Raw genomic sequence first — 14894 nt, 5'->3', positions numbered from 1 at the left:
AGACCAGACTTTATTTTTGGCAAGGGGGAAAAAATAAATCTCCTTTGATACTGTGCAAAAAAAAAAAAAAAAAAAAAAAAAAAAAAGGAGGAAAAGAAAAGCAAGTAAATGTTAAGCCTTGAGCAAGGATCTCTTCTGCTCTACAGCAGCAGCATTTTAAAGCTGAAATCCACTTGCTTTGATCACTGATGGGGAAAAAAAAGACATAAAAGGGATTTATTGTGAAATAATGGAATTGATCCCTGGTAATCCTTTCTTTGGGATTAGACTTGGAATATTATTTTTGTGATCTCTGGAATTAGACTATGCTGGCGTAACAAACCAGAGCATGTGAGTTGCTCTGCAGGATGAGGGTGAGCTGTGAATAGAGAATTACTTGCACAGAACAAAGCAGATGATGAATTTACAGTTCTATTTTTGATTACGCAAGGTCTACAGGCAAGTCTAAAACCCAGCATTAAACCAACCCCAGCCCAAGGCAGAAGAGACCCCAGACCTTCTCTTCTTTGCAGCTGAGCTGTTGTGATCTCTGAAGACTGTTGGTTAGAGCTTCTTTTTTGAGGATTTTCCCATTCATGGAAATTCAGGAGCTTGTACCTGCTCTTGTTGGTGTTGCTGTGAACGTGAGATTTAAAATGTCACTGGAAACCTCCTTGGTGCAGGTTCTTGTGTATGGTCACAGCGCTTTCCAGGGAAATCTGGCAAACCTGGCTCTCTCTGCCCAAAGGGTGAGAAACAGGCACAAACCTCAGGTCACCCAGTGCAGATATTGTGCAGAGAAATCCTCCTGGGCAGGTCGTTTATGGGCCTCTTAAAACAGAAAAGGTGCAAAATGTACTGTGAAACCTTGATGTGGAACTTTGAACTCCCAAATCTTTCAAAGGAAGCTGTTCCAAGGAACTTCTCTCAGCTTCCCTGCCAAACTTCAGATTTCTGCAATCTGGGGTAGCTTTTAAACTGGGGGGAAATTCTTCAGGGTCGGGTTTTGAAACAGCTGATATCTAAAAAAACCCCAAAACCACTGATAAAAGCTGTGGGCAGAGAGCAAGCTACGGAAAGGGGAAAATATTCTCTGCCTGCCCCATTCCTGGGTGTGCTGCTGGAGCTGAAACCTCCCTTCTGCTTGCAGAGGTCATTTTGTCACTTTGAACTTTGGCCAGACTCCCAAGCTCACCCTCTGGGCACCTGTGATCCCAGAGTGGCACAAAGGCATGGCTGAGGAAGGAGCAAGGAAATGAGCTCTGGAGATGCCCTTGGGAGGGGCTGCTGCTGTGCCGCCAGCCGCTCCTCCAGGGCCTGGGCTGTGAGCAGCCCCTCTTCTGGGAGCTGTGGAGAGCCCAGGACAAGTTATCAGCTTCCCCAGCACCGTGCTTCCTGACAAAATGTTACCTCCTGAAAGCGCTGGGGGTAGCATTGCTGCGCTGGCTCCCTGCACTTGGGAAATTATTCGTGAAGTGCTGGGCTGGGGATCCCTACCAAAAACCACTCGCACTTCTGGGCAAGGCATGCCCTGTGATCCCCTAGGAAGCAGTCAGTGACTACAGCCCATTTTCCAGAGGTAAAACAGTCTCCTCTTCCTTCTGGGGGATGAAAACTGTGCTAATCCTTTCCATTTTTGGCTCAGGGAGGGCAAGCTCCCTTTCCCGGTGTCGAAGGGCTCCGGGCGGTGGATGAGAGCTTGGACTCCATCCTGCTTGGCCGGTGCTCAGGAGCTTTCCTGGAGCACTCCGTGTCTGGAGGTGGTGCTGACAGCCCAGTGCACAGCCTGCAGCTGGCACCACTCCCCTGGATCTGCCTGTGCCACCTGGATTCCAGAGATCCAAGGGCTGGCGTGACAGCATCTCCCCTGGGACCCTCGGGAAGCCACGGGGAGGACGGTTCAGGTGTCTGGGATGGGGGGAGTGTGGTGGGGCCTGTCCTGCCTGCTGGCACAGAGCTGGGAGCTTGGCTGGGGGTGGTGCTGCCGATGGGGGGTGCCAGCAGGACCCCCAGCCTCGTTCCAAACCCTGGCCGTGCTCCAGGTCTGCCTGCGCACCCCTCGTGCCTCACACCGCTCCCTTCCCTCGCAGCCCCCTGCGTGGAAAACCACAGTTATGGTGATATCACCTCCAATTCAGTCAAGGATCTGAGCTCCAAATTTCATTTCCTTTCTAGATTTGGACTCTTTGACCTTAAACCCCTTAGCAGCAGAGATTTGGTGCTTGGGAATTTTCTTGGAGCTGACAGACGAGTAGCCTGCCTGCACCAGGGTTTTGTGCCAATCCAATTTACACCTGAAGGATCAGCAGCTCACGGTTTGGGGTGTCTGGAGGAGAGACAACACAACAGGAGAGAGACTATTTACAAGAATGTGTAGTAATAGGACCAGGGTGAGCAGCTTCACACTGAAAGAGAGGAGCTTTAGAGTTGAAATTAGGAAAAAAATCCTTCCCTGTGGGGATGCTGAGGCCCTGGCACAGGGTGCCCAGAGAAGCTGTGGCTGCCCCTGGACCCCTGGCAGTGTCCAAGACCAGGATGGACAATTTATTGGAAGGGGTTTACAGTGGGGGTTTCAAACGAGATGATCTTTTACTGATCTTCTTTACTTCCAGAGAGGTGTGTGTTTGGGCTATCTGTGGACACAGCGTCACAGAGAGCAACCTGCCTCTTGTGCTTTCGGCGCTGGCAAATCTTTGAGAGCTGAAATCTAGAGAGATTTCTTTGGTTTCCAAAGAAACCTTCACCTCTGGCTTTTATTTCTACCTTCAGTTGTTTGGCTTTCGGAGCTCCTCCCAACAGTGGCTTAAACCAAAACCACAGACTCCGGCTTGCTGAAGAGGAGGAAGAGAAAAATCCAAGGAGAAATAGCATTTCAGCATCACTATTAGATCTCCATTGTCTTCAGCCTCAAAGTTCTCTTTCCCTTTCACCAGATCCAGGAGAAATAAAATCCTGTGAGCAGTTGCTTTGCTTTCTTTCCGTTCCTTTTTCCCCCTCCTCCCCTTCACTGTGAGTCAGAGGGCCGAGGTTCTCGGAGGGCTGGGAAGAGGAGAGCGCCTGATTTCCAGGCACACACAGAGTGCCAGCATCTGGTCACAGTCACAACGAGCAAAAATTATACGTGGTGTCCGCGGTTAGGAAGAATCTCTGCTTTCTTGACCATATGAGGCATTCACGGATCCTGTAAGAGAGAAAAAAGGCTCAGGGTTTTTTTTAATTAGAAGCGACTGATAGGAGAATAAACCCAGATCAGCCGCCGGGGAAGGGCACTTTTGTTTTCCAAAATCAGGCCCAGTTCTACCCAGGGATGGAGATTTATGGCACAAGCCGAGGTTGTCTTCATCCTGTGATCTGAGGGTTGCCAACCTTCACCATCTCTTAAAATACCCAAATTATTTATTTTTTGTTTTCGCACTGTTTATTGGTGAATTGTTGAGTATTATCCTGTAATAAGTCAAGGTAGGTCTGGTTTCTACTCTGGAAACACCCAAAATGAATTGCTTTTAATTAAAAATTACTTACTAGAGAATGAGTGTAGACACTGTCCCACCAACAGTGCCTGCTGGCCTGATGATGTGGATGTCTCAAGGCACAGATACCACACCTAAAGAGGATACAAGAAAGATAAAAAAATCCTGTCAGGAAGATTCCATGGCCATAAATCCATTGATTTAGAGTCAGAGTCCTCTTTAGCAGCAGCTGAAGAAAACCCAGGTGAAGGAAACAGGCACAGCCCGCAGAGCAAACCGGCGGTCCAATCTGTAAAATCCATCTATAAATTATATAAAAACCTCCCATGGCTGATGGTGCCAGGCTAGAAAATGGTGTCAGCTTCTGCAGTGGCAGAGGGGCAGCTGGGTGCAGACCTCCTGCAAGCCCCCAGGCTCCTGGGGAAGCTGCACCTGCCCTTGCTGGCTTCAGGGTGTGTTTCAATAACTTACACTGAAAATCCTCCATGATAAGCAGTGGCTGATGGGAAGCATTTCTTCATTCTCAGATGCATTTCTTCATTCTCAAACCATTACGCCCCTCCCCACCCCCGATATATTTTATGAAGTGTGGGAACCCAAAAAGCTGAAGTTCAGTTTCCATTGCTCATTGGTTTAGTTTTACAGAGTCATTTTTCATGCCTAAGTGGAGCAGTTTTCTGCTAAAAGTTGTGCTACAGACCCGATTCCTGTCTGTGGCCGGCTCACCTTGCAGGCAAGGTCAGAGCTTGCTGATCTAGCAAGCCCTGATTGTTGCTTTTCCCCACCCCTGATCACTTGAAAGGGTTTCTCAAACACACCTGCGTCATGACCTCGATTTTGATAATCGGTCTCATAGGGGAGTTTTCACAGGGAGGTGGAGGCAGCTGCAGGGAGGTTCTGCTCCTCTCAGCCCCCTGAGCACGGGGGCAGCACCAACCACAGCCTGCAGAGCACCCGAGGCTGGTGAAAGGGCAGAATAATGGCACAATGGAAGTAAAATTACTGATTTCTGCGGGAGCCCTTTCCTTTGGGCTGCAGTGGAAGTAACATTGATCTGCCAGGGGAAACCTTGGCATTAAAACAGGGGATATTTCATGAGGTTTCAAGTGCTGGTGCTGCACCTGGATCAGGACAACTCCCAGCATGAATGTATGGGATGAGCAGCTGGAGCAGCCCTGGGAGAGGGACCTGGGGGTGAGAGCTGGGACCCAGAACCCCCCGTGCCCTGGGCTGAGCCCCAGCGTGGGCAGCAGGGGAGGGGGGATTCTGCCCCTCTGCCCTGTGCTCAGGTGAGAGCCCAGCTGCAGAGCTGCCCCAGCCCTGGGAACCAGCACAGGAGGGACCTGGAGCTGCTGGAGAGAGTCCAGGGGAGGCACCAGGATGATCAGAGGGATGGAGCAGCTCTGCTGGGAGGAAAGGCTGGGAGAGCTGGCATTGTTCAGCCTGGAGAGGAGAAGCTTCAGGGTGACCTCACTGCATCCTGAAGGAGCTGATGGGAAAGACGGAGGGGGATTTTTATAAAGGCCTGGAGTGCCAGGACACAGGGAATGGCTTCCCACTGCCAGAGGGCAGGGCTGGATGGGAGATTGGGAAGGAATTGTTCCCGGGGAGGGTGGGCAGGCCCTGGCACAGGGTGCCCAGAGCAGCTGTGGCTGCCCCTGGATCCCTGGCAATGTCCAAGGCCAGGTTGGACTTTGGGGCTTGGAGCAGCCTCGGATAGTGGAAGGTGTCCCTGACATTACAGAGGTGGCATTGGATGGTCTCTAAGTTCCCTTCCAACCCAAACCATTCTGGGATTCCATTATTATTTCCCCTTTGCAATTCTTCTAGGAACTTTCTCCAAGGGACAAACACAGGAACACTCAGATCTGGGCTATAAACTGCCCTCCTGCTGCTCAGTAAAGGTGAATTGCAGCGAGACTTTGTGTCCATGGAGACCCAGGTGGAGCAAAGGATGGCACAAGAGAGTTCCTCCTTTCCAGATGCATCCCTCCCTCCTTCCTTGGGCTCCTACCTCATCCCAAGGGCTTAATTAATTCCCTGTGCAAAATTCACATCCATGAAGTGAGCTGGCCTAAGGTCTCCAACTTGCCCTTTTAAACCCCATCCAAGCCAGCAGATCCAGAGGAAAGCTCTCCGATGCTGCAGAAGGAGGAAACTTCCCTGCACTCCTTGCCACGTGCCAAAATGTTAACACAGCCCATATGTCCACACACACAGAGAAATATCCTGCCCAAAGCAGCTGTGCCTCCATGGGGAGCAGCCTTGGTGCTTTCACGTCGTTTCACATCACTCAAGTGGGGTATAAGGTTAATTAAGAAATCCCTGGAACAACCCTTTGGAGTGGGGGCAGCCTGGCCCAAGCCTTCCCCTTCCTCCAGCTGTCCCAGCCCCCAGGTAGGGCAGGTGGGACTGAAGAAAGGACTTTCATGGCTGGAGAAGGAGTGGGAATGGGTGGGAATCCCACCAAAGGGAAGAGGGCTGGCACCACAGGGCCTGCCAGAGGGGACAGGAGAATTTCTGATGGTGCCACTGGAGATGTTAAGATCCCTTGGGACCTCACAAATGTTGAGCAGAGCTCAAGCTGAACAGGTGTTTATCAGATATTTTGTGTAAGGAAATATTCTGTGTAATTGTGCGTGAGAAAAGAATTTGCCTTTTCTGGGGTTTTCCAGAGTGTCCCTGCAGAAACACCTCTCCACGAGCACAGAGCAGTGGCTAATGCAGGAGAAGGCGCTGGGATTTCAGTCTTCAGCTGCTGAACTCCTGCATCTTCCCAGGCATGCTCCTGGAAGAGCACAGTAATAGGGTGGTTAAACCCAGGAGCGTCCCACTGTCCAATATTGGACACGAGGCCACATCCACTGGCTATAAAATACTGCCCTCATCTCCTTGGACTGATGTTCCCCCTGTTATTTTAGTCTTAACAGGTTTATAGCCCTCTGAGGGATGGAGACCAAACTGTCCCTGATGTAAAATAGAAGGAATCCTGCACAAATGAGGATAGATTTATTTTATTTGCATTTTAGCTCATTACCAGGGCAAACCCCTGGCTCACTGCCCCTGTGTGAGGCAGTACCAAGTGATTTCCTTGTCAATGCATATTTTCAGAGCTCCAGGCTCGCTCCTCAGGACTTGAGCAATGTTCAAAACGCAGCTGCAGGTGCCAGCATCCCCATCCCCATTTCCAGGCGTGTCCCTGCCACACCCTGGGAACACCAGAAGCCCCCGGTGCCAGTGTGGATGGAGCTCAGTGGGAATATAGGCAATTATAGAGGGATTCAGGATCTGGACCCTGCTCAGAGGAGCACAGCCAGAGCCTCAGATTCACCAGCACAAGCTGCAGCAGGGAAACCCCCACATTACTGAAATCCAGGCTTTTCAGCACATTCCTTGCCTACCTGGGAAAAAAGGGGATATGCAGGATGGTAAAGCTGAGGGACAACGTGAGAGGCTCCATTTGTTAACTGGGTGCAAAGGGAAAATAACCCAGGCGCCACCAGTGAGACAATCAGCTCTATCAGCACTCCAGAATGACATCCCAACGTGCTGATGGATGGCCCCTGGAAAGAACTAGTCCAAGTGATCAGGAGCACCCAAAAAAAAGCCAAACTGCCGCGAGGAATCACCAGTAAAGGAAGGGAGAGCATTCCGATGCTGCGGCACAAATCCACCACGCCCCTGTGTCTTGGATGCTGGGAGCAGTTTTGGTCTCCCCATCTCAGAAGGGAGGTAACAGAGCTGGGAAAGCTTCGGGAAGGATGTCAGAACTGGAATGGCTCCTGTAGGAGGAGCTATTTAAGCCAGATCCGTCCGGTTGCCTGTGACAGGTCCTGCCATAAGAAATTAGAGTGTAGCAGATGGAGCCAACTTCAGCTGGAGACAGGTTCGGGTCCAGCCGGAGAGGGGTGCTGCTCTCAGGACGCACATTCCTCCTGCAGAGTCCCCTGGATTTGGGGATGTTAAGGAGTTTCTGTGAGTTTAAAAGGGTGATGAACGAGTTAATGAATGAATGAAGAATTCCTTCCAGGGTGTTGATGGCTTCCAAAATGACCCACTTCATAAAATCCCTGAGCAGCAGAGTGCCAGAAGCTGTGAGAGCCCCCAGGAGAAAACCCGCTGCATGTTTTCCTTGTTCTTACACCTTTCGCTGGGTTTTTGGGCAGAGTTCAAGACGGGACACCGGGCTCAGGGGATTTGCAACAACACAGACATTGTCACACTCTGCTGACACAGGAAATCAAAGAGACCTTCCCTTGTGAAGACGGATGTGATGAGCAAGTGATTTCTGCTTTACATCCTCACTCAAGCTGAGCACCTGATGATGAAGCCCAGAGCTCAGAGACTGAGGGCTGGACAAATTCAGCTCCCCCAGACCACTGTGTTTCAGAACACCTGTGCTACCAGCTTTGTGAGTAAAACAACTACACGGGCTGCCTCGGGATCCAACCGCTGAGCAACACTGGCAGGATAAAAGCCAAGTCCACCGAAATGCTGAATAAGCAGAGAAACCTGTGCCACTTGCAAAGTGCTCACAGCATCTTTTGCCAGCACAAAAGGGTCCTGGGCTTCTGGGTGATTCACTTAGTGTCATTTGGCTCCCCCTCAGAGGTGAGGGTTTCGGAATTACTCACGGCCCCGTGCTAACGGATCAGGTCGTGTGATGCTGTTGAAGTTTGTCTCGTAGCTTTGCACCCTTTGAACCCAAAGAGCTACTGAGCAGATGACTTCAAAATGAGACCTCCACGCTCTTTTTTTCCGCCCCCCCCCCCCCCCTCCCCAGTTTCAGGCAAGTTTCACTCCAATGAGTCCTTCTTTCAGACATGCTGGCTTGCTCGTGGCTGATATTGATTGAGACTCAGCAAAACAATCTCAGTTCTTCACTGGGAAGAGATAAATGGGCTTTAATTATTGATGATACAGAACTCTTAACCATTACCCAGGCATCACAAATCCATTTCCAAAATACCAGAGCCTGTCTTTTCTAATCCAACTCACATAAGGAAGGAAGAGGCTTTGGTGCAGACTGCTTGGGGGCCTGGACATGGTCTGGCAGAGGTGGAACTAGGTGGAGTGAGAGGGCTCAAGAATCTAAAAAGTACAACCCTCATTTGACACCAGAGATGCTTTTTCCTCCCCTCCTTCAATTTCTTCCCCAGGGAAATGAGAATCTGACACACAAAAACAAAAGAGAAAAGCCCCAAATCCTTCCTTAAGCCATATATCCAAAACTCTTGTAAATTGAAAGTTTGGAAGCGAGAGAAAATTGGTATTTTGTGCCAGATAGGGCTATTTTTAAAGTCCCCAAGAGAATTCCTTTACCCTTCTCTCATTAAAAAGCTACAGTGGACCCTGCACAGATGGGTTTTTAAAGGTGTAAAGAGTTGCCCAAGAAGTTGGAGGGATCTGGAAATACTGTTGTGAGGACTGTGGTGCCTGGCTGGGATGCAGCTGTAGGGGAAAATGCCCACCTTGATCAGTGCAGATGGATTTACGAGGTGACTACAGTCGTGAGGCCTCCCTCAGCCTGTGCTTTCTCCTGAGTGGAGGCTTGGCTTATTTTCCCCCACTTCTCAACTACATGGCCACCTTTGTTTTAGCCATGAAGCCTCCTTGGCCAAACAAATATTTTTATTAATACTCATCAGCAAAAGCATAAACAGATACTGAGTTAGAACCACAGGCTCAGCTCTGATTGTTTGACCTTTTGTTTCTATTGACAACAGCAAAGTAAACAATTTCCGTGGAGACTCAATGCTGATTTCTGCCACAAATAAATAAGAACATGAGATGAACAGAGTGAGCTTTAAGTGATTAAACAGAGACCTGAAGCCTTTGAAACTGGGAGATGCCTTGGAAGCATTGACACTGGCGGAGCAATGAGTGTCCCTTGCAAAATGCTGCTCTTGGCTCATTTTGCAGGCAGGGACAGGTTGGATTAGGATGGACTTGAGAAGGGTGGGTTTTCACCCACCTGACCTGTGCTCAGGGTGGGTTTTCAGAGCCAGAAGCTCCCTTGAGGAGCGCGAATGGGCAGGGAAGTTTCTGTGCACAGTTCTGGTGTTCCAAGAAAAGAAGGACATGGAGCTGTTGGAGCAGGTCCAGAGAAGGCACCAAGCTGCTGAGGGGACTGGAGCACCTCCCCTGTGGAGCCAGGCTGGGAGAGCTGGGGCTGTGAGAGGGTTGTGTAGAGACCTCACAGCTCCTTCCAGGGCCTGAAGGGGCTACCGGGAAGCTGGAGAGGGATTTCATCAGTAACTGGAATGGCAGAACACAGGGAATGGCTTCCCACCACCAGAGGCAAGGTTAGATGGGATATGGGGAAGGAATTGTTCCCTGGGAGGGTGGGCAGGCCCTGGCACAGGGTGCCCAGAGCAGCTGTGGCTGCCCCTGGATCCCTGGCAGTGTCCAAGGCCAGGTTGGACATTGGGGCTTGGATCAACCTGGGATAGTGGAAGGTGTCCCTGACCATGGTAGGGGGGAGGAACTAGATGGTCTCTAAGTTTCCTTCCAACCCAAACTATTCATCTGTAATTTTATAATTCAAGCAGAGCAGGGAAGTAAAATCCCAGATCCCATATGGCCAGATAGGAAAATGTTGAAACCTCAAACACGGAAGAACTTGCAGCGAAAGGAAAAGGTAAAAAGCCCTGGTTTTAGCATAGCTACTACTCTCAGCAAAGAACAACAGGCACGTTGACTGCTGTCCAGTCTGTGCTGGGGACAGCTGATGCAGCAGACAGCCCAAGGCCTGCAGTAGTCGGAGGGTTACGGTAGCCCCATGTGCCGCGCTGACCTTTCGGGAGCCGCGAACCCGCCCTCCCTCCCATCCCTCCCCCACAGCCTGGGACAGCTGTAAACATCCCATCATAAAGACACAATTGTAAGACGCTATTTATTTGCCATTAGGAGCTGGGCTGGCACGGGCCTGGGTTGCCCGAGGGGCTGGGCGGGCAGAGCCCGTCCGTGCCCTCCTGCCATGACCCAGCCGCTGCCCGTCCCAGAACCATTGCGTGCAACAAACGCCCCTGGCCTGTCCCTGTGCCCCTCCGAGCAGAGCCTGGCGCCAGCATCCCTGGGACGGCTGCTGCCAGATGAGAACAACAACCCAATTCCCTCCTCGCCTCTCACCAGCTCTTCCCATCCCTGCTGCTCCCCCGGGTGCAGGAGCCGAGGCTGGAGAGGAGGGCAGGAAGTTGCTGACGCGTGTGGTTGGATTTCGGTTTGAACGCCCTCCAGAAAGGAGCACCAAATATTAGTAAACAGATCAGGAAACGTTTCCGTGTTTGGCAATAACTCTGCTTTTCCACGGCAGCCATCTCCAGTGGTTTTTCCACCAGGGAAAAAGACCCCACTTGGTTGCTCTGCTCAAACTGGAGCAGCTCAGCTCCTGGACCCCCTTCAGACCCTGCTCTTCAAAGCCAGGTCTCTGGGCAGGTGCTGCAGCAGGATTCCGATTTGGACGTGGGTCCGAGTCCTGCAGAGCAAAGGGTGCACGCTCCCGGACATCCCAGGGGATTACAGGATCCTGCAGCCACGTCCAACATCTCCGCCGCCATCCAGGCTGAAAAGGAAAGGATCAAGATGCTTGGCCTATATTGCTTTGGAAAAGAAGATTATGAAGCAGCTTCCTTGCCGTGTGTTGAGGAGGGAATTACTGTGTTCCGATGGGCTCCTCGGGGCAGGGACAAAAGGCCTGTCAAGTCCTGCTGCTTCAAGCTGCAGTCGGTCCTGTTAGGGAAACAACACAGGAATGAATCGAGCACTGCGTGAGATCCTGGTTTTTACCATTTCTCAGCATCCTGGGACGAACCCGAGCTGCTCCTCTTGCAACATGTGAGAGAAATGTAACAGTCCCTGATTCCGGAGGACTGAACTGCCCCAAACCTGTGTTTCTGTGCTCTTCACCATGACTTCCACTCAACAGGTTCCAATGTAGGGGCTTGGATAAAAATCATGTGGCCAAGGGCAGGTTTCAGAGAGGAGACCTCGTTTTTGGGCACAGCACCTCCCACTGCAGGTGTTGAGGGGTGTTGATGTGGGATGGAGGTGCTATTGGCATGAAGAGGAACTGAGAGGATGAGGGTCAGAAGTGAGGCTTGTAAGGGGAAGATCATTTCAAATGAGACAATCCCGATCCACAGCCAACAGCAACCCTAAAAGCAAAGGAGGAAGAAGAAACAGAATTTGCCTTTTTTCATGTTGAACTCCATGAGATGGTGTGAGAAACCATCTGATCTAACACCTCATGTGACCAAGTCGTGTGACTGCATGAATCATCCCACACAGACACCTGGTGATGCTGAAGGTGACACTGTGACACCCACAGCTTGCCTTTTATTTTGCCACTGGTTGTTTTCACTGATGCCATCAGTGCTGCCTGCAATAACTAACAAATGGCATGTCCATTTGGGAACCAGGGTCTCCAGGGAGATGCCACCACACCTTGTGCTTTCACCATTTCAGTCTCCTTCCTACACTTTTGTCCTGCTTTTTCTGGTTTGCAAGGATAAGGGGAAACGGCCTCAGGCTGTGCCAGGGGAGGCTCAGGTTGGACATGGGCAGGAATTTCTCCATGGAAAGGGTGCTCAGGCCTTGGCAGGGGCTGCCCAGGGAGGTTTGCAGTGCCCATGGCTGGAGGTGTCCAAGGAAGGGCTGGAGGTGGCACTGAGTGCTCTGGGCTGGGGACAAGGTGGGCATGGGGCACAGGTGGGACTCCGTGGGCTGGGAGGGATTTGCCAGCCTCGGAGGATCCTGGGATTCTCTAAACACCAGCTGAAAGTGTCCAGAGGGAATTCCTCCTGCAGCCTCCCGGCACAGCTGGGAAGTTAATGCTGGATTGCAGGGGCTTTGCTGGGAATGGGCTGGAGCTCAGTCGCGTGCTCAGCTCCTGCAGGGCTCATCTCCAGCTCTCCCTTGCCCGGGGAAAGCGCTGAACGTGCCGGGGCGTTTTAACAAGGTTTCCAAATGGTTCCTACCCCTCTGCTCCGAGGCCAGGCTTCCATGGAGCAAACAGAGCTGTGCCGAGGCGTGGATGGAGCCGGAATCCTTTCCTAGCCATGGCCAACTGGGAATAAGAGTTACTTCTTTATAGCAGATGTGTAGCTCAAAGTTCACCATAAGGGCACTCACATCGAGAGCACAGCGTGTATTGTTCTGCAAGAAGGCTCAGCTCAGCCCTTCAAAAGACTCTGGAACAACTAATTTCATTATTCAAAGAATAAAGTGAGGCAGAGGGAGCCAAAATTAACCCTCTGGCCACTCCCTGGAAGCGGGGATTTCTTTAGCACCCTGTGCTCACAGACCCAGGCAGAAAATCTGCCTCACAGTGTCCCAGCTCTGTTTTTCTGACTAGTTTAGGAGTTGATATATTATTCCGCTCAAAATGACCACCTGGATCCAGGCCAGGCTGAGCACCGCCACACGAAGCCCTCTGTGTGTACACTGCATCAGCAAATATGGCTCAGGATTTTCATCTCCACTTATGAACTCCAGGAGAAATCAGAAGCAATTTTTAATTTTAATTATCCATACAAAAAAAGATCATTCTCTCACTGACCAAATTAAAAAATAATACTTTCAGACAAGAAGAAGATAAGTCCCATGAGAAAAATTCACCATTTTTAGGCAGATCTGAGCAAAGAAAAATGCATTCCTCCAAATCATGTCCCCTCTTTGGCCAAGGGTCCCTTGACCGTGTGGCTGGGGTATGAAGGATTCCTGAAACTCTCTCTGCCTGGCCAAATTCCTCTCTCTGGAGCTGAGCTGGTCACTCAGCATCAATCCTACCTGTGAGTTAAGTTCTAAGGGAAAAGCCCAGGACACCTAAAGAAAATCCACCCCAGAGCAGCAGGTTGATAAAAGGTCAGTCAAGGACCAGGACCATGTGCAGATGGGTCCCTCTCATTTGCCGTTTCACTTCCCAGTTCCAGCACACGGTGCAAGGGGTGGAATTCTTTTATCTGAAGAAACAGCCAGGAACCATCTCCAGCCACATTTGGGGCAGAAACCCCAGTTTTCTCCCCAACCCGGAGCTGCTCTAAAATCCTTTGGCGAGTCCTTTGGCAAGGGCCAGGGGACCGGCTGGAGCTGTGATACGTGACGGGGATTATTTACACTTGCTCCCGTCCTGCTGCGCTTGCAGCTTGCATTCCCAACCCGGCCCCTCGGACTGCCTTTTAAATCAAAGGAAAGTGGGATTTGCACTATTACGGGTGCGCTGAGTGAGGCAGCAAACCCCAAATGACCGGGATGCAGGGCGATGATGATCCAGGGTTTGGACCAGACTCGCTCCAGCTCTCCCTGTACAGAGCAATAGCCCGTGGCTATCGCAACAACGCATCTGTGAGCAGTTCGAGAACAAAAATCCCTTTGTCCCGGCATGTTCCCGAGGCTCCATCCCTCCCGTGCAGACGGCCACGTGCAAACGGCTCGTTGCAAACGGGAACGGCGGCCGTGCCTCGCTGAGCTCCGAGGTGCTGAGCTGGGACTTTCTGCGCTCCGAGAAGGTGGCCAGGGAGAGCGGCTGATCGCCTCCTCTCCTGCCGGCTCATCCCCTTTCCCTGCGCTCCGGGCAAGGCTAGCGGCTGCCGGGACAGAGGCTGACCCGTATTCCAGCGCTGACCGCCCACCACGTTTTTAATTTTATTTTAAATTTTATTTTATTTTATTTTTTATTTTATTTTTAATTTTTCTTTCTCCCAGTCTGCAAAAGGGCTGCAAAAGGATGCTCAAACGCGCCCGGTGCGAGCGCCGCTGCAATGTCCCGAGAGGAGCTCGCAGCTTTGCTCCGCAGCCCCGCGGCGTGCGCGATGGCCCCGCAGGGGAGATGCGAGCGGAGATAGCGCTGAGAAAGGAAGGATGTTTCGGGCCCGGCACAGGTGAGGGAGGAGGAGCCGCCGGGCCGGGCTGGAGCAGATAATGTCACGCCGAGCTGTGGCTGACCGCAGCGCCCCCGTGACCGGCTCGGCGGTCGGGCGGCAGGGACACAGCGGAACGCGCTCGTTTTCCCACCGCAGCGCTCGCACGGGGCGGGCCTGGGCTGTCTGCTCGCCCATTAAACCCCCTTCCTCAGCTGTTGGGAGCGGTCCGGGACGAGAGGGACGGCCACGCACACCTGGTTGGGTTTTCCCGTGGTGACGCTCCGCTGTTACGGGATGAAAGTTGGGAAACGACGGGAATCGCGAGGCTTCCCGAGGTCCTCCACCGGTTTCATCACCACAACCTCCAAGGTGACAGCGACCTGCCCTGCACACCCTTTACTCAATACCAAATCTCTTCACCTGGGTTGAGCCATAACTCTCTCCCTGTTTCCACTTATTTACCCCCAGGGAGAAATTTTGCTTGGCTCTTCTCGAAAAGAAAGCCAGTCACTCTTGCCCCTTCTCCTCCTCGGCAAGGGGCTGTCCCGCGCCCCGTGGGGCTGCCTCTGCACCCAGCGGCGGT

General features: G+C 51.8%; 1 long non-coding RNA gene across 1 annotated transcript; it reads right to left on the bottom strand.

Moving 5' to 3' along the window:
• Positions 1–270: 270 nt before the first annotated feature.
• Positions 271–4184, bottom strand: LOC120755926 (uncharacterized). Its single transcript, XR_005701938.2, has 3 exons — positions 3921–4184; positions 3502–3583; positions 271–3160 (listed from the first exon to the last, which is right to left on the bottom strand). It is a non-coding gene; the product is annotated as an uncharacterized LOC120755926 (long non-coding RNA).
• Positions 4185–14894: the final 10710 nt, after the last annotated feature.

This window comes from Hirundo rustica, chromosome 8 (assembly GCF_015227805.2).
Source record: "Hirundo rustica isolate bHirRus1 chromosome 8, bHirRus1.pri.v3, whole genome shotgun sequence".
In the NCBI taxonomy this organism is placed as follows: domain Eukaryota; kingdom Metazoa; phylum Chordata; class Aves; order Passeriformes; family Hirundinidae; genus Hirundo; species Hirundo rustica.
This window is presented reverse-complemented; position numbering and strand designations above follow the sequence as displayed.